Below are 18,433 nucleotides of genomic sequence, written 5' to 3'. Positions count from 1 at the left end.
GCGGTGAATCTGCTTCCTCCAATCTCTGCCTGCCTCTCTGCCTGCTTGTCATCTCTGTCTGTCAAATAAATAAACAAAATCTTTAAAAAAAAAAAAGATTCTCTCTCTCCCTCTCCATCTGCCAGCTCTCCCCCCACCACTCTGCTCATGTGTGCTCCCTCTTTCTCTCTCTCTAAAATAATAAACAAATACAAACAAACAAACAAAACTCACAGTTACTACAGCTGTTTCTTCTAAGATGAAGTGGCAGAATTCCTATCAGGGAGAACATTACTACCTGTTGCTTCCTTTGGCAGATACTCATAGCAGGGACTGAAGTTTTCAAGTATCTGCCAACTTTTCCACATTCCCCAAAAAGTAAGACCTGAAGTAAATGCCTCTTAATTCAGCAGTGCAGTTAATGAGTTTTGGTATGCAAAGATAAGCCCCAGTCCCTAAGTAGGTGGAAAACTAAATTAATCTGAAAACGAGGTCTGAGAATTGTGATGAAGTACTTCATCCTGAAGAGATTAGCTTGAAGATTGAAAGCAGAGACTACTGTGGAAGGTGATCAGTGAAAATTTCCAATAGACAGAATTCCTGAGGATGTCTAGAAACATTAATGTCCATTTTAAGATGTCTAACTGGAGTAACGTAAGCTCTATTCCCTTATTCTGAAACTTCAGTAAAGTTGGGTGCACACACATACACACATACACGCATACACATAGCTCTGTGTGTCTGATATGAATGGGTTTTTTTATATGGAGGAAAAGAAGTCATGTTCCAATGGTTGGATGAACACAGTGCACAAGGACACACTTTGCCGCAGGAGATGGGTGGTGAAGAATTCAGTAGAACCAAGAAGTTGGACTTGAAGAATGTCAGCCTGAGGAACTTCAAAAAAAAAAAATATTGGGAGGATTTTGGATTTCCCACCAATGGCAAGATGAGGGTTAACTCGGTTTTTGGGAAATAGATCAAGGGCAGAGTTTATCAAGTAAGATGATTTTGGATGCAAGAGAAACCTGGTTCAATCTGACTTAAATGATAAGATAGTTAATTATCTCACATAATAGCAAGGATAAAAGAAGGGCAGAAAATAAGAGGAGGGGTTGATTGATGTTAAGGACTTAGGTGCTTTCAGTATCTTCACTCTGACATTTCCGGCTGACAGCAAAAAGCAGTTCCTGGCAACACATCCTGATATAATATCCAGAGGCAGGAAAGAGGCCATTTCTTGGAATCTCCTTTTTACGAAGAGGAAATCTTTCCAAGAAGAAACTCCAGCAGACTTCCCTACATACCCAGTTGGCCAGAATTATATCGCACGCCTGCTATTAAGCCAATGTCCTGACAAGGAAGATTGCTTCCCTTCAGAAACACCCTAATTGGTTTAAACCAATCAAGATTTTCTCCTAGGTTGGGTATGAGTCATCTTCACCTGAGTCACAAAGCAGGTATAGGCAGATACCTAAAAAATCAGGATTTTAGGTCCACAGTGTGACTTCCACAGGTATTTGAGTCTCAAGGAAAATGATTCATTGCTGGATGTGTAAAACGTATACATATATACATATATACTTTGTAGGGTGTGTGTGTGTGTGTATACACACAATATAATGTATACTATATTAAGACTAGTGTGATTATTAGTCATAAATAATGGTTTTAGTGGTTCTCACAACAGGAAGTTCCTTTTGTTTTATGGTAAGAATATAAACAGAGACTCAAAGTTGATTTTTTTTTTTTCAGCATAAAGAAGTTAGAACCCATTTAGGAAATGTTTTTAGTTCAAAGCATTATATTTTATGAAAACTGACAAAAGTGGAGTGCATCAAAGAAATCCTGTACTATGAGGATTAGAAGAATAAGCTGGGGCTATTTAACCTGGGGGAAGAAAAACACTTGGGAGACTATAACAGGAATCTTAATTTATTTGAAAAGTTAGTATGGGGGATATGGTATAGAACTATTCCTGGATAGTTCAACAGGTTAAAAGTAGGACAATTGGCTAAAATTATAGTGAGACATCCTTCAAGTCAAGGAACATAGCCAGCTTGCAGCGGTGTTATCGACAGATTCTTGCTTCAGTAGGAAACCAGATCAGGTCAAAGTGTTATGTTCAATGTTAATCAAACAAAGTAAAACAAAGCAGCTGACCCTCCAGCAGAGAAGAGGGAACTCCTCCTACCGGACTGCCTTTGAACCGGGACATCAGCTCTTTTTCTTCCTTCAGAGTCAAACTTAAACACTGGCTCTTCTTGACTCTGTGGCCTACTGGCCTTTGGACTGGAACGTATAGCATTGTCCCCCCCTACCAAGTCCCCAGCTTGCTGACTACAGATCTTGAAGCTTCTCAGCCTCCATGTTGTGTGAGCCAATTCCTAGATATAGATAGATAGATGATAGATAGATAGATAGATAGATAGATAGATAATCTCTTGTTGGCTCTCCTTCTCTAGAGAACCCTGACATATATGTACTGAGAACGTTTTATAAGTCAAGCCTTTTCTTCAGTTTTTACAGGTGAGTGATTCATGTTCTGTAGATTATCCTTTTTACTTATTGCTGGTCTGAGGAAAAACTAGAATTCTGGTTCTACAATTTTTATTGATCCATTCATCATTGTTGAGTTCTTTTCATTAGAAAATGGAAACAGGGGCACCTGGCTGGCTCAGTCAGTGGAACATGAGACTCGATCTCAGGGATGTCCCACACTGGGTGTGGGGATTACTTTAAAATAAAATCTTAGAAAAACCAGAAAAGAAAAGAAAATTGAAACTGGTGGGCTGCAGGATCTTTGGGCCTACCTCCAGGGGTGATGGTAAAATGATTTTTGAGAAATTCTCTGGTCTAGACCACATCAAAGGTCTCTGAGAACTTCAAAATCCCTGGGGCACCTGGGTGGCTCAGTCAATTAAGCGCCTGCCTTCAGCTTGTGTCACGATCTCAGGTTTCTGGGACTGAGCCCCACGTGGAGCTCTGTCTCGGGCTCTGTGCTCAGCTCAATGGAGATCTTTCTTTTTTTTTTTTTTAAAGATTTTATTTATTTATTTGACAGACGGAGATCACAAGTAGGCAGAGAGGCAGGCAGAGAGAGAGGAAGGGAAGCAGGCTCCCTGCTGAGCAGAGAGCCGGATGTGGGACTCGATCCCAGGACCCTGAGATCATGACCTGAGCCGAAGGCAGCGGCTTAACCCACTGAGCCACCCAGGCGCCCAATGGAGATCTTTCTTGTCCCTCTCTCTCCATCCCACTCCCTGCTCGTGCTCTCTCTCTTTCAAATAAATAAAATCTTTAAATAAGAAGTTGATATCAATCTAAGACATAACTATAAACAAAATAGATATAATTCCTTCCCTCCCTATCAAGTAAGAAATACAAACAAGCAATTCTAATATACTGTACTAGGTGTTAAGCAAAGCCCCCAGGGACACGAAGGGAGCCCATGCCTATGTCAGCCCTGCGGTAGTCAGGGAAGGTGTGGAAAGTCCTTTTGAAGTGACATCTAAGTTGCAATGTGAAAGGAGAGTAGAATGTAGTGATGAGTGGTTGCCATGTGGTGTGAAAGAGAAGCGAAGTGGAGGTAGGAGGCTGGAGGGGGAGGTGAGAGATTTTCTCCAGGCAGGAGACACAGCAGCAACAAGAACGCCACATGAAGTGGTACTAGACTTCACTGAATCCACTCCCACCCCACCCTCTACATTTTCCTAGGCTGAATTGAGATCACAACATATCCACTGATAAAAATGGGAAGTTTTTATGACACAGCAATGTTCATTGCCATCTGACAACTGACTTTCAGATAATCTTTGTACTGCAGTGCTTGTGCAATTATTTGATTATTTTACTGCATTGGAACTTCATCTTTTATAAAAATTAATGAAAGAAATTTTAAAATGTTGCTACTAACAGTGTAATTGAGACAAAGGCCAAAAAAAAATCATTAGGTTTTCCTCATGTTGTGAATCTTTAGCCCAAATCAGATGCTTGTTGAAGTGGATTTCCTGTGAGTTCAGTGAAAGAAAAGAATGCTATTCAAGCATGTTTTAAAAATCCTGGAAATTTACCCTTTACAGTTGTGTCTAAAACATAAAATACAGTGACAATGGAAATGGAGATATTGTTAAAATTATGGATTGCTCATTGCCATCCTTAAGTATTCTAGTGATTAGAACATAGAAAAAACATTGTGCAAACAGATATAGGGACACACCTCACTAATGAACCTGTTACCAAGAGAAAGCTGGAATTCAAGTTTCTCTCAGTAATTTCCTAACATTAACAAAAATGATCACTACTCTACAAAATATACATCACCAACTTCTTTCCAACATGAAAATGAATTTTGTCTACTAAATGTCACCATAAGTGGGAGAACTGGAATGTGTGTTAAGAAATTTATCATATTCAATGTTTAACCTAGGTTTCAAATATATTAGGTATACGTATGGCAGGGGTGAAAAAATAAAAACTTTGTACAATAATTGGAAATATTCTAGTGTTTGTATTATAATCTTACAAACCTTGTACAATATATCTTAACTTTTGTTCATTTAACTTTCACACATTTTGGGGGACCACAGAATATATAAAAGCAGACAACTACTTGTATTCTTGGACCTGGATATGTGTGTGTGTGTGTGTGTGTGTGTGTGTGTGTAATGAGGGAAATGATGAGTGACCAGAGATGAGACTACAGAGATCAGTTGACATTAGATTGTATAAGGCTGCATAGGACACATAAAGGAATTCAGAACCATCCTGAGATTAATGGAAGTACCAAAAGTATTGAAGCAGAGGAATTATATGAATCCATTTGCCTCTGGAAGATCATAAGAGTTGCAGCATAAAGAGTGGATATAGGGGGGAATACACTAAACTCACTGGATCTGGACGGCAGTAATGGTAAGCAGGTAGAAATGGCTCAGATTAGGAGAGTGGGAGTAGATACGGAGTGGAATGGATGACTTCGAGATATCCTAAGGGGGAAAGTTTAAAAGATTGTGGTGATAGAGTAGATGTTGAGGGAGAAGATGGAAAATGCAAAGTAAACATTTAGATTTCCAGTTTGGGGCATTTGGGGTGAGTGATGGCATCAGTTCAGTGTGGACATTCTGTGTTTGAGTTGGATGCCTATGAAACACCAAAGAGATATAAGGAAGGAACTGAATATATGGGTGTCAGGAGCTCAGGAGCTCAGGAGCTCAGGAGTGGGCTCATGGCTAGAAGTCATCAACATATTATCCATATGTTGGGCATGGATGAGATCATCCAAGAGAACATGTAGACCAGAGAAGAGTGATAAGAGCTTTAGACTTCCTTGGAATGGCAAAATTTAAGCAAAGACAGAAGGACCAAGGAAGACAGAAGGACCAAGGATAACGAGGAGTGGCCAGAAAAGAAACAATGAAGTGTAGTATTACAGAAGCTAAGAGAACAGATTGTTTCAAAAAGAAAGGAATGATCGATAAATTCAAAAGTTGTTGAAACATTAAGAAGTTAGAGATATCATGGGGTGCCTGGGTAGCTCAGTTGGTCAAGGATTCAGCTCTTGGTTTCAGCTCAGGTTGTGATTTCAGGTGGTGAGATCAAACCCCATGTCCTGCTCTGTGGTGGGAGTGGAGCATGCTTAAGATTCCCTCTGTCTCCCTATGCCCCTCACCCTCTTCAAAAAAAAAAAAAGAGAGAGAGAGAGATCATATAATAGGGGTGATATTGGTGACTTTATCAGAGTAGTTTCAGAGTAGTGTTGGGGATGCAAGCTTGACTACAAATGGTTGAGGAGTGACGTGGAGGTGAGGAAGGGGAGATAACAAGCACAAAAAATTCTCTGGAAAATTTTCTTTACTGAAAGGAAGAAGAATCTAGGTGGAAGCTAGAGGGAGAGAGGATATGAGGGAGATACCTTGTACCAATAAAAATACCAATGACAAGGAACTAGTAGGGTAAGAGCTGAGTACACAATGAAGAGAACAACGGATGGAGATAGGTCCTCCAGTAGATAGGAGGAGTTGAGATTCAGAACAGACAGAACAATGCTTGTCTATGGTAGAAAGAACAAAGAAGGGATGGATACGGTTCAAAAGACGTGTGTTTGGTTATAATAACTAACATAACATCTCATGTAATTTTTAATTCTTATGATAAACTACACAGTAAAAGTATTTTTTTTTTTTTAAGATTTTACCCATTCATCCATTTGAAAAAGAAAGTGAGCATGAGCGGGTTGTGGTGGGAGCAGAGAGAGAGGGGCAAGCAGAATCCCCACTGAGCGTGGAGTCCAAGCATGCTCCCACGATCCTGAGATCATGACCTAAGCTGAAATCAAGAGTCAGTTGTTCAACCAACTGAGCCACTCGGGTGCCCCTAAATATTTTTTACGTGTTTATTTTTAAGTGATCTCTATACCCAATGTGGGGCTCAAACTCACAACCCCGAGATCAGAGTCACATGCTGTATCAACTGAGCCAGCCAGGCGCCCCCCAGTATAAGTATTTTAAAAGGCAGAGAATAATGGGATTTGTTCGAGTGTCCTGCTTATTAATACTATTTTCTCTGACTTCCAAGACTCAAACCACCTAGATTTATGAAGCCTAGCCAAATGTTCCTTCTTTTGTAAGCTAATTGGCTGCAAAGTCTGAAATATAGTAGATATTCAATAAATGCTAATTTAATTCCCTTCTGTTGGCTGACTCTGGACTGCAGTAGTCAGATGTTTCACCACTAACAGCATCTAGTTCTCCCGTCTGGCTTCTCAGATCTGTACCTTCTGGTCTAATCCTACTTACCAGGTCCCTCCTGACTTTGTAAATACCTTCTGTTCTGGTCTATCCTCACCTTCAGGAAAGGGTATAGTATAATTCACTTAATGAAGTATATTAAAGACTAAATTCATGTTCTGCATGAAGATGTGAAGGCACCCCGTGTATGTGTATGCCCGCCCCCCCCCCCACAAAGGAATACCGGAGCCACTAGAAATTGCTGCTATGTGATAATTCTTCTGAAAAGTCATACAACTTATAAAATGGAACGAAAACTAAGATGAGTATCAATTTTCACAGTCACAGATGATGACCAAAGGCATACTTTGCCAGACTTTCTCCAAATATATCAAAGAGCCCTTAAATATCAAATTGGGTTCCTCATTTACTCGGGATGAAAATGTACGATTTTATTTATAGTTAACAAGTACAAACATTTGTTCAAGGCTGAAAGACTACAGAGAAACCTGTAGAGAAGTAGAGAAATTAAAAAGAACCGAGTTTATCTATTACCTTGTTCCAGGGAAATATTTCATTTGAAAGGTCAATCCGAGCAGCCAATGGCTTCTAAACAGTGAATATTTGATTACACAACAGTAAGAATCAATTTTTGGAACTAGTTTAGTGATAGGAGGACAATGTAAAATAAAGTACATCATCTCATGTACCTTAACTATGTCTTAAGAAAATGATATGAAAATACTACACAGTCTCAAGTCCAAAACTTTATTTAATAGGTATATTATTAACATTTCTTTTACTATGTCAGGAAAGATTAAAAGAAACAACATAGAAATACTTTCAGCTATACAAATTTAAAGCTTCTAGGACCAAAAAAAAAAAAAAAAAAGGATTCCACCATTGTTTACATACATTTTTTTTCTACATAGAAAATGCCTGTATCTAACATAATCTTACCAATTTTAACCCTGGGCAACGGGAGCAATGTAGTTGGAAAACTTATTATTTAACACCGTACTTGCCTCATGCCAGATAAGGTTCTAAGCACTCCACAGGTATAAACTCATTTAATCTTAAAACCATGTAACAGAGGGGTACCTGGCTGCCTCCATCTGTGGAGAATGCAACTCTTATCTTGAGGTCATGAGTTTGAGCCCTAAGCTGGGTGTAGATACTTAAAAATAAAATCTTTAAAAAGTAAAAATAAAACCGTACAACACAATATAGTAAAACAAATAATTTTAAAAATGAAATCGCTATTTTGCTCTCCTACCCTGTCATATGTAGACAGTAAAGGTCCAGTGAAAAGATCTGTAGCTTGGACTTACAAGATTTGTTTGTTTCTGGCTCTATTTATGATTCTGGGTGACTTTGGATAAGTTAATGAAACCGGAGCTTCCCAATCCTGACTTGACTGATGATCAGAATTAGGAAGCTGTTATACGTGCACACACACACCCACCTGTTTTTTAATTTTTTAAAAGATTTTGTTTATTTGCCACAGAGAGAGAGGGAAAAAAAAAAAAGCACAAGCTGGGGAGTGGAAGGCAGAGAGAGAAGCAGACTCCCTGCCAAGCAAGGAGCCCAATGCAGGACTTGATTCCAGGACCCCAGGATCATGACCTGAGCTGAAGGCAGACACTTAACCGACTGAGCCACTCATCTATATATATATATATTTTTTTTTTTCTTAGTCAACTGATCATCACAGTATACTTTTTATTTTCATCCCTAAAATACTTTGAGTATTTATGCCTGACATCATGAAGAATACAAAGATGAATAAAACAAAGTTTTTGGTGAAGACACTGCCATAAACATAAGAATAGCGGCTTAATTTTCAAAAATTCAAGTGTGGCTGAATTTTAGATCCTGCAGTCTATCACTCATAAGCCAGGAATGTCATATTATAAATACGTTCTGGTCTAACAGTCTTATCAAGCTGGTAATCACAGTATCAAGTACTACAGGGAACAGTGTCTCTGGGAGTCTCCAAAGTTTGACTTTGAGTATGCTACTGGACAATTTGTAGCAAGTCTTTAAGCCCTCTGGGCCGCTTTTTCTGAATAATGTGTGCCTCACAAAGTTGTTGTGAAAACAAAATGAAGTAATATAAAGGTTAAGGTACCATGGGTATTATAGACAACGACATGTATTTTGAGTTGTTTTTCCATCAATAATGACAAATTGCTAATAACCACTGCTTTCTTATCTGGCCAATACACCCAAAGAGGTTTTTGTTGTTAACAGTTGTTTCTATATGTGCAGTTAATGTACATTCATATAACATTTTTATAAATTGGTATGTAATAAGTATATGTATAAAATATGCACATAATATACCCATGAATATGTTTAAATGGGTTTATGCATATGCCTTTCAACATAGAAATACCGAAGCCACGAATCTAATGGGCAAAATTTCATCTACTGTGGGGTAGACTTTGGATAAAACCTCAGGGACCTATATATTTCATTCTGTATTTCTGATTAAACAATGATGGGAATGACAAAAGATTCACAGGAATGCTTCAGGTTTCAGATAAACACGGAACTGCAGATAAAATTCTTACTATGCTTTTGTGACGTGTAATGCTTTCATAGAAAATTCTAGTAAACTAACTTCAGTAAACTAATCATTAGTTCTAAAACAAGATTCTGACAAAAGCATACCACTCTATACATCCCCCCTAAAATAGATTATCTATAACAGCAGTGAACATAAGAACTGTAGTTACTAAAAATTCCATTTTACTTCTTACTCATAGTATATTTAATACACAAGGTTTGATCATAATAAAAATTTACACTCACAAGAAGAAATCTCATTTTTTTTTTTAAAATCTAAGCCTATTTTATAAACAGAATCCTTCAGGTTCTTTGAGCTGCCCGGGCAGCAAATTTAGGAACGCTCATGAGTTCTACTGGATATTAGTGCTAATTATTAATGAAATGTAGTCACAATTATACCCTTTCATCCAAGTACCTCAAAGAGCTTTTAAAGCATTAATTTGTTATTTCTTATAATATCTCTGAGAGGTAGGCCAGTAGAGGGTTATTATTATCTCTATTTTACAAAGAAACTAGGGCATGGAGAGGTTAAGGCACTGTGCTAGGGTCACAGGGTGAACAAAGAACAAAAAATGCCTCGAGATCATTGTTCTCATTACCAGTTCAGTATGGTACCCATTAAAGGGTTGTTTAATACGCCTACATGTATTTCTACTCTAGGAAAACTGCAAATAATGTATTTGAATAATCTAGGACTAAAGGTGAGAATTCTTTTTTATATTCAAAAATGTTGAATAAAAACTAATAATTACTCTTTGGTTTGCCACTGTAGCTCTTATTCATAGGGCTTTTATTATTTGTTGCTTTCCAAAGCCTCTGCTCAAAATGATCCATTCTATTTCTGACTGCTTTCAGCTAAGTTAGCGTGGCTATCAACAATGAAGAAGCAACTGAGACAGGCTGACTAATGAACTTGAGGTTGTCTGTCATTGTGTTCCCATTGCTCACTCTTCTTGAAGTCATCTTCCTCATTCTCCACTCAACAGGTATTTGTGCAAACTACTGTCCTCAGTCCTTTCTGGCTGGTTTTAAAGAAGCTGTTTATTGTCAATGATTAAACCTAACAATTTTGAAAATTAATGATATTTCATCTTTGAGTTTATGCTTATATACTAGTTATCACTGTCATACTGTTTTTCGTAAGCCTGACCTTTCCGGTCCAATAGAAACATTAAACATTGGAGTATTGGCATGGGCATATGTATGATTACCACATCGGGATTTTAAAAATGTAGTATTTCCGCAATTTTCCCAAGAAAAGGTAGGGAGAAGTGGTTTTGAAACTGTGCTTGACAAAGTGGGCCTGCAGTGGGCTTGGATGTGGTGATACAAGCCTGTGGTGTTTCTAACTTCAGCCCAGAACTCCAGACCCATGTAGCAACTGCCATGAGACAGCATCACCTGGCCAGGTCCAAAACAGCACTTGTTTCCACGTCCCCTCCCCTTTCCCATCCCAGCCATTCCCTATTCCATTTGGTAAATTACACCTTTACCCTCTCCCCAACGCAAAACAAGGCATCATGTTGCTACTTCCGTTGGCTTACCCAGAATCTTCCCCCCAGCAATCAATTACAATTACAATCACTTGATTTGGCATCCTGGTATCTTAGGAATCCATCTTCTTTGGGTGCTCACAGACACTCCCCATAATGGTCCTAATCCTTTCTCTTGATTTCTGTCAAGTCCCCTTGTCCACAAGTCCTCTTCCCCTCTTCTTCCCCTCAACTAATGTCCTCTACCAACAGCCTAAATTGTAAAACTGTCCGGGGTAATTCCTCTATTCATTGCCTCACCAAGGAGTGAAAGACGGTTCACAATTTGGTTCCTATCTGCTTCTCCAGATTCATCCTTTTCAGCAACTCAGGCTTTAACTTTTAAGTCCAGTAATTACTACCCAGACTTCTAAACACATATTATTTTTCCCTTTGCTGCATGTCCTTTTTGCTAGGATCTGGATTTACCATTCCACCCTTAAGTTTGTGCTGGAAAATCCCTTATCTTGAAAATCTAACGCAGTTATGAGTCATCCATTCTTTCCTCTGTATACCTTGATACACCATCCTTCCAATCATAATTATTTGCTTCCATGTCGGCCCATCAGAGTGGGCATTCCTTGAACGAGCTGCGCAAAGCTGGGAATTGCTACTCAACAGTGGGAGGAGATAAGGGGGTAAATAAATGTCAACAGGTAAGACTCCAAGTGCTAATGGATCTTAGGCAAACGATCTATTTCAAATCTGTGGAAGGAGTCAAATAGAGCAACCGATTTAGTGCAACTCCTTCTAACTCAAGCTACCAAATCACAAGATGGGGGCGCCGTTTGATCTCAGGGCCGCACCAGACTCGAGACCTGCGGTGTCCGGGGGCTCGAGGACCCTCAGTAAAAGATCACAAACCACCCTAAGGTCTGAGCTCTCCAGGGATCACCAGTTAGACTTGAGGCCCAGGGCGGCTACCGAAACTCTCCAGCCAGGGCAGGGAACTGACCAAACCATCTCCAAGTATTCCGCCCGCAACGAGCCACGAAGCCAGCTCCACTCGGGAAAACCCCGGCCACGGGACAAGCGGCCTCCACCCTTGGACAACCAGGGAGAAGCGGCGGCCCCCGAAAGCAAGATGGCGGCCTCCGCTTTCCCCTCCCTCCCCGAGAACCCCCTCTTGGTCCCCAGAAGAGAGACAAGGACGTCGCGGCGCCGACGCCGAGATCCGGGAACCTCCGCGAGGCCTGCGGCAGCTCCCGGGCCCCCGGGAGGCGATTCCACCTCGCCCGGCGCGGGGAGCCGGGGGTGGGGCGGTCCGAAAGGCAGCGCAGCCAGCTCTCGGCACGCAGCGGGTAGACGCCGGCAAGTCCGCGCCCTGCTGGCCATTGTTCTCCAGCCCCGGCCCCCAACAACCTCCTCTCCGCCCACGGACAGGAAGTTGCTCCCCAGTCGGCCCCGCCCCGCTCCCCCAGCGCCCCGGAAGTGATCTGTGGCGGCTGCTGCAGAGCGGCCAGGAGGAGGGTGGATCTCCGGAGATCGGAGCACCCCGAGTCGTCCTCCTCCTCCTGCCGCCCAGGCTCCGCCGCCGCCCGTCGAACTCGTCCTTCTGCCGCTCGCGGCGGGGAGCCTCCCAGACGTCAGGGCCAAGCTCTCTCCGGCCGAGGCCAGCCCAGCCGCGGCTTCCGGAACCCGCGGGGCGGCGGACCGGCTTGCGGTGCAGGTGAGCGATGCCTGCCCGGGCCGCCCAGGGAGGGGTTGGGGCGGCCGGGGCGGCGGCGGCGGGGGTGTGTCCGGGCGGCAGCGGGCCGAGGCCCAGGCTCAGGGCCCGGACGCCGAGATTGCACATCCCGCGTTCTGTCCCGGAACGAGCTGCGGGACGAGCCCGGGCTGGAATCCGGGGCGCGGTGTTCACTGCTGTGCGGGCGAGTGCACTCCCGAGAGCCGGCGGCTGCGGCTCGGTCCTCCGAGCCCAGCACCTCCTTGAGTTAGCCTCGTCGGAAGGTCACCCTGCATCTCTGGCCCGCCGCGCCGAGGTCCCCGCCTGGGCGGTGCCCGCGACCTGGGGGGACCCGTCGCCACCGCCGCAGTCCCCGCGCTTCACTCCGCCCCTCTCCCCTCCTTCCCTTTCTTCCACTCCTCGCCTGTACTAGAGCAGTTGCTTTTTAAGCATCTCCGCCAGGGTTTTGTGCCAGTTAAAGGAATGGCTTTTTCAGACTGAAGTCATTAGATGATCAGCATTGAACTGCACAGCTTTACCCGTATTAAGGTAATCTAGCCTCTAAAGCGAGGAAGAGAATACAGATATTTTTTGAGTGAGAGGGTAATTCCTCTGGATTTGTTCCTTAAGGTTTTCCAGGAGTGGAAGATGTGATTTGTATGTTTTAGTCTGGGTATATGTGTGTAAGTGGGCAGGGATGACAGCACAGAGAGGTGGCAGTGTTGTTTCAAGGTTTAAGGAGAATTAGGGAGTTAACTGACCTTTGCTTGAGAAACCTGAATGTCCAGACTTGTGAGAGCTTATCCAGGTGTCTTTGGGGTTGTGTGAGAACTCCCGTGCCACGCCCTGCGTGTCAAGGTGAAAAGCACCCAGTTTACAAATTGTGTTTGGTGTGTGTTGGGGGGAGGGGTGGGGAGTGTGGAGGCCTTTGTAAAACGTGTGTCATTAGTTAATTTTTGTCCTGAAAGTACAACTTTAGTCATGTTTCCAGACTCGGATAACAAAATTTGTTAGTAAATTTGCAGTAGAGGGTCCCCCCCCCGCAGCTTGTTTCTTAATATATTTAAATGTATTTTACTAGTTTATATATTTCTGTGTCTATTAATACAATATTATTGTAAAATGACTTGTGACTCTTCAGACGTTAATTTTAGACTTAAATTTTTTGCGGCCAGGAACTATGTCTTATGCATCCCTGTGTTCATAAGTGATGACTGATACATAGAAGTTATTCCCGTATTTCTTCACTGAATGAATGAACGTGTAGCTGACCCCACAGTTGCCTCAGGAATCATTTATTTTGTTGGTTTTTTGTTTGTGTCCCAGTTTCTTGGCACATACAGACTTTGCTTTGTCTTAATGTTTTTTAACGTGATGAAAAGGACAATTTAAGAAGAATCCTTTGCTGTCCTTCCAAAACTATCCTCTGAAAGGTTAAAATTATATTTGGGATATTGTGATTGGGCATTATAATAGCTTGTATTCCAGTCTTCAGTACTTAACTACTTAAACATGTTTATCCAGGGTTATTAAGAAGAGATTTCCTAGTGATAGTAAGTTTATGTTTGGGGTTGATAGCCATACAGTAATTTTAATGCAAAAGAGGAAATTAGAAGTCACCACTGTTTGGAAAACACGACACATCGTAGACTTGCTTATAGTGGCTTGTTTCTCCCATGGGTAGAGGAAATCCTCTGACATCCTGATATGACCTTGGCATGATTTACCAGTAGCCACTTTCACATTTCTTTGTCAAGATCCTGGTGTTCTCTAGTGTGTCTGCTGAATGTGCAGCCATCTTATCACTTATTTTAAAGTAGTTTCATACAATCCTTTCTTTGCAGGGCTTTCAGGGGAAAAGAAGGGCTAATTATAGGGAAGGATCTTTTCTGCCATTTGTGTGGGGGAATAATTTTTGTGTATAGATGGTCGGGTTGTTTTCACTTCTGAGAGGTCCAAAAAAAAAGTGCTGATATCTTCTTTCCTCTCCAAATGCCTGGTGATGGTCCTACACTTGTTTCCAAAGCTCAGTGTCTGCAGGATATACATGAATGTACCAGAATCACTTTTTGGATATGTGTGTATCACTGTTATACACACTTGTAATCCATATAAATGGGTCGCAAGAACAGTCATTTTTAAAATAGTATGTATTCTTGGGGCGCCTGGGTGGCTCAGTGGGTTAAAGCCTCTGCCTTCAGCTCGGGTCATGATCCCAGGGTCCTGGGATCGAGCCCCGCATCGGGCTCTCTGCTCAGCGGGGAGCCTGCTTCTTCCTCTCTCTCTCTCTGCCTGCCTCTCCGCCTACTTGTGATCTCTCTCTCTGTCAAATAAATAAATAAATAAAATTAAAAAATAGTATGTATTCTTGATGAGGAAAAATATTATGATTTGGAAGTAGTAGGGAGAAAGTTTATGATTTTTATTGTTTTGTAAAATGTTTTAACTCTTAGACACTAAGGAGAGGGAGGCCTGCAGTTTCTTAGCAACATCTCTGTACAGAGGTGAGATCTCTTTTTTAATTCAGCAACCCTCTTGGTAATAACAGTCCATATAACATTGATTGCCTGCCAAACACTGTGATAAGACCTTTAGTTACATTATTCTTAATCTCCGCAGTACCTCTGTAAGATAGGTAGTTTTTCCGTACTTTACTAAGGCTAAGAAAAGCTGTTGGCTGGAGGCTGGTAGCTAGTATTCAGGAGAGTTGGGATTTGAAAGTACCGATTTCTGAGAGCATTGCATATTGCAGTTAATCCTTAAATGCTGAGGAAAAACAAGTTTCTGATTGAGCTGAGCTTCAGGAACAGGAATCCAATGATCTCAGCCCTCTTGGCTATCCAGTGGGCCCTAGGGTTGCGGCTGTTTCTGTTGTGAGTGCCTACAGATGCAGTGTTCATCCGCCTGGCTGTGCCGTGAAGAAGTGGTTGGGTCTTGTTGGAATAGGAGTCTTGGAGGAGTAGAATGTCAGGAACTCAAGCAGTCGATTACCGCTTTTTGCTCTGAAATACCTGAATAATCCCTACTGGAGAGGACCATGGAAAATCTATTTTGTGGTGACCTCTCCTGAAACCTTGTTTTTTAGTTCTTTGACTAAAGGAGGTGGTGGGGGAATGTTGGGAAGCCGGAGGCGGAATTGGGAAGAATGTAGAAGAGGCGAAGGTATCCTGGATCTGTTTTTACCATTTCAAACCAGGTATCATTTTCACTTTGGGTTTAATATAGAGGCTTAAAAGTGGCCGAGTTCTTGTAAGTGTCTGATTGCTATTCAGTGCTGGCCAACTCTCTTTACTCTTCCCAAGCCTGTGCGGTTTTGGGGTTTTTTTGGTTTTGTTTTTTTTTGTTTTTTTTGGGGGGGGGGGGAATGTGCTTTTAATGGGCTTAATTTGAAGGATGTGTTCATCTCTTGTTTTTTTGTTTTTTGTTTTTTTTAAAGTATGTAGCTCTGAGTAAAAAATGGCTCATTCCCCAGCCCCCATTAGGAAGAGTTATTCTTTGTTTTTCTAAGACACCTTTCTTACTACCTTATTACACTCCAGAGGATTTGGTTACAATATAGAAAAAGTGAAAGTAAAGCTCTGTGAGTTTTAATAGTCATGTGAGTAAATTTTGGAAGAGAATTTGAATCTTTGATATAATTATACTAAGGTACAGTTCCTCAGCATCAAGAGGGTAGTCTGTACAAGCCAAAACCAGCAAAGTATTACGTACTTAAAGTACGTAAAGTATTAGGATACTATTCTCCAGGTCCTTCACAGTTAGAGTTCCCTGTTAGATGGAATAGACCTAACGCTTGACACACATAATCCCTTTGATGTCTGGGATCCAGTTGGGTTGCTGAATTCACTTACTGGAACTAGGTATCGGGTTTGACAATGTCAGGTTGGAGAATAAAACATAGCAAGATTATGAAATGACTTCTACTCCCAGATGCATAATGAAGGGTGGGCAGAGATCCCGTTTCCACAAAGATCGTGATGGTAGTCCTCTAAGCCACAGGACCTCTGCTTCCTAATGCAGTTGAGTAGCTATCATCGTTCCTCATTGAAAATGGAGGCTGGCCGCTACTGATTGCAAGTGCTTTAGTTCAGCTGCTCGGTCTAGGTCTGTTCTGGATTGCTGCCGCAGCTCCTTAGCCTTTTGTTGCCCACCCCACCCACTCTTGCTTAGGGCAGCCCTGTGACACTCCCCTGCTTAAAGCCCTTTCCTAGCTCCTTCTTGCCTATTAATAAAATCCAAACTCCTATAATCCTTAATCTCACATACGAAACTTTCAAGACCTGCTCTTTCCCTAACTCTCTAGTCTCATCTCTTCTCTTCTAGGATATTCTGTTCCAGCAGGACCAAACTTCTAGAATGCTAGCGTTTTCTTGGCGCCCCATTTCCTCTTCTGGTAGTTGTAGCCATCCCTCTTTACCCCAATCTGGTGTATGCCTGCTTGTCTCCCAGCACTCACTGTGGGTTATGCCTCTCCAAAAACTGTGTCTGGATTAGATTCTTTCTCTTGATCTCATCTCTAAAAACAAGAAACTGAAAAACCAACAAATAAAAACTTCAACAACTTTCGACACTGGACTGGTTGCTCTTTTTATGGGCTGCCATAAAATCCAGCATAGCACTTTTACCACTATGGGCAGTGCCTTCATAAAATTTTGTTGACCACAATCCATAGTAACTACACGCAGAGCTCATAACTACACACATAAATACACTCTTAAAAGTCTTCACAGGCCTTTACCAGAAGTTCCCAAACTTTCTTAGTTCATGACGTCCTTATCATACCAATAATTGTTTCACAGCATCCCTAGGTCAAAAAAACCACCTAACGGTTTAATTTATTAAATAGGCCTAAGCAACTTAATAAGTATTTAAGTCCTAAAAATTCAGTAGCTACATGAAAAAAAAATACATGTGAATTAAAATAAATAATTTTCTTTCTTTTTTTTTTTTAAGATTTTTTAAAATTTATTTATCTGATCACAAGTCGGCAGAGAGGCGGGGTGGGGGGGAGCAGGCTCCCTGCCAAGCAGAGAGCCTGATGTGGGGCTTGATCCCAGGACCCCGGGATCATGATCCGAGCCGAAGGCAGAGGCTTTAACCCACTGAACCACCCAGGTGCCCCCAATAATTTCTTTCTTAACTGCATAGTACTCCATGGTTTATTCAACCAGTCTCCTGTACTTGGACATTTTTTTTTCTTTAATTTTACTTATTTGGAGAGAGAGGAAGAGGCACAAGTAGGCAGAGTGGTAGACAGAGAGAGAGGAGAAGCAGACACCCTGCTACGAAGGGAGCCTGACATGGGGCTCAATCCCAGGACCCTGGGATCATGACCTGAGCCAAAGGCAGATGTTTAACCGACTGAGCCACCGAAGCGCCCCATGTCCTTGGACATTTAAGTAATTTCCAGTATTATTCAATTACAAATGATGTTATAATGAAAATCTTTACGTACATGTGTCTTTGTATTGTTGGAAGTAGATATTCAGGATAAATGCATATACAAGATTTGTTAGATTTTGCCAGATTCTGCTCCTTAATGGAGCTATATACTATTTTGAATACCTACCAGCAGTGCGTAAGAGTGCCATGGCCTCACCGATGGAGTATATGGCCGGGCTTTTGAATTTCTGCCAATCTAATAGGTGAGAAATGGTATCTCAGTGTAGTTTTAATTTGTGAACTGAACTTTTTTTTGTATATTAAAGTGCCATTTTTTACATTTTAAAAAAGAATTGTTCATGTTATTTGCCCACTCTTATTTTTTTTAAAGATTTTATTTATTTATTTGACAGACAGAGATCACAAGTAGGCAGAGAGGCAGGCAGAGAGAGAGAGAGAGGTGGAAGCAGGCTCCCCGCTGAGCAGAGAGCCCAATGTGGGGCTCCGAGGATCCCAGGACCCTGCGATCATGACCCGAGCCGAAGGCAGAAGGTTTAACCCACTGAGCCACCCAG

General features: G+C 41.7%; 1 protein-coding gene across 1 annotated transcript in view; it reads left to right on the top strand.

The window, feature by feature from the left end:
- Window positions 1-12,345: 12,345 nt before the first annotated feature.
- RALA (RAS like proto-oncogene A) overlaps window positions 12,346-18,433 on the top strand; it is a 76,711-nt gene continuing 70,623 nt past the window's right edge. The window contains exon 1 of the mRNA XM_047694677.1: window positions 12,346-12,479. The gene's annotated coding sequence lies outside the window, so the exon portion shown is untranslated. The remainder of the gene's footprint in view (window positions 12,480-18,433) is intronic.

Source organism: Lutra lutra, chromosome 11, assembly GCF_902655055.1.
Source record: "Lutra lutra chromosome 11, mLutLut1.2, whole genome shotgun sequence".
Taxonomy (NCBI): domain Eukaryota; kingdom Metazoa; phylum Chordata; class Mammalia; order Carnivora; family Mustelidae; genus Lutra; species Lutra lutra.
This window is presented reverse-complemented; position numbering and strand designations above follow the sequence as displayed.